This window comes from Mirounga angustirostris, unplaced genomic scaffold (assembly GCF_029215605.1).
Source record: "Mirounga angustirostris isolate CCGP_5_RB_7025 unplaced genomic scaffold, mMirAng1.0.hap1 SCAF_8, whole genome shotgun sequence".
NCBI lineage: Eukaryota > Metazoa > Chordata > Mammalia > Carnivora > Phocidae > Mirounga > Mirounga angustirostris.
In genome coordinates this window covers 48,206,572-48,207,653 of record NW_026991716.1, presented here as the reverse complement: position 1 = coordinate 48,207,653, position 1,082 = coordinate 48,206,572, and the positions used below count along the sequence as shown (strand labels likewise).

Below are 1,082 nucleotides of genomic sequence, written 5' to 3'. Positions count from 1 at the left end.
TGGAGTAGCTGAGTCCCTTTTTGACAAGAGCCCCGTAGGGTGCAGCTCACGTGTCTGCATACCTGCCCCACCTGGCTTGGCTCATCTGTGGCACCCTCCAGACCCAGGCCATAGAAGGTTGCAACTTGGGGTTCACAGCAGGGGTGGGTCTCAGTAAGGCTAATGGGGGAGGGGTGGAAGGGGCAGGAATGGAGGCAGTGTGCCCGCTGAAGACAGTTGCAGAGGTTCCAGCAAGAGCCTCGGGGGTGGCAGGGCATGAAAAAAGAGAGCTGGCATTCTGTGCCGAAGGAATAGGTGCTGCCTGGTTGTGTGATGTGGGGACCGGTAAGGTCTCGGTCCCAAATTCACTCCCAACAAGTGTGAAGCCCACGCTCGAACCGTAATAATAACTTACACCAGATCATTTCACCTTCCTTATCTCATTTGATCCGCCACACCCCTGTGAGCACGGTATGGTTACTGTCACCCCTGTTCCGTGGGTGAAGAGGTTGAGGCTCAGAGGTGGTGGGTTATTTGCTTAAAGCCCCTCAGCCAGTAAACAGAAGAACCTGAGCATACCTTTACCTTATTCGGGCTTCCAACCCAAATCCACCTCCGTTGGTCGGGTGCATGCCTCCTTATGTTGCACAAGGTACTCCTCTCGGGTTTTATCTTTTTAAAAAAATTAGGAATGCTTCACGAATTTGAGTGTCATCCTTGTGCAGGGGCCATGCTATTCTTCTCTGTATCATTCCAGTTTGAGAATATGTGCTGCCAGAGTGAGTGCATCTCTCTGTGCTTTTTATTTTTTTTTTAACTTAATATTAGAGAGAGAGAGAGAGTGAGCATGAGCGGGGTGAGGGGCAGAGGGAGAAGCAGATTCCCTGCTGAGCAGGGAGCCCGATGTGGGGCTCGATCCCGGGACCCCAGGATCATGACCTGAGCTGAAGGCAGACGCTTAGCCTGCGGAGCCACCCAGGCGTCCCTCATTGTGCTTTTTAAAAGTGCACATCTAGGTAGGAGAAAGCACTCCCATTGCCAGCAGAGCCTGCCGGTCTCCTGACAGAGGAGGCGCGTAGCCTCGGGGGCCAGGCACAGGCTCG

General features: G+C 53.5%; 1 non-coding gene across 1 annotated transcript; it reads right to left on the bottom strand.

The window, feature by feature from the left end:
* Window positions 1–659: 659 nt before the first annotated feature.
* Window positions 660–766, bottom strand: LOC123838008 (U6 spliceosomal RNA). Its single transcript, XR_006789352.1, has one exon. It is a non-coding gene; the product is annotated as a U6 spliceosomal RNA (small nuclear RNA).
* Between the last annotated feature and the right edge of the window lie 316 nt (window positions 767–1,082).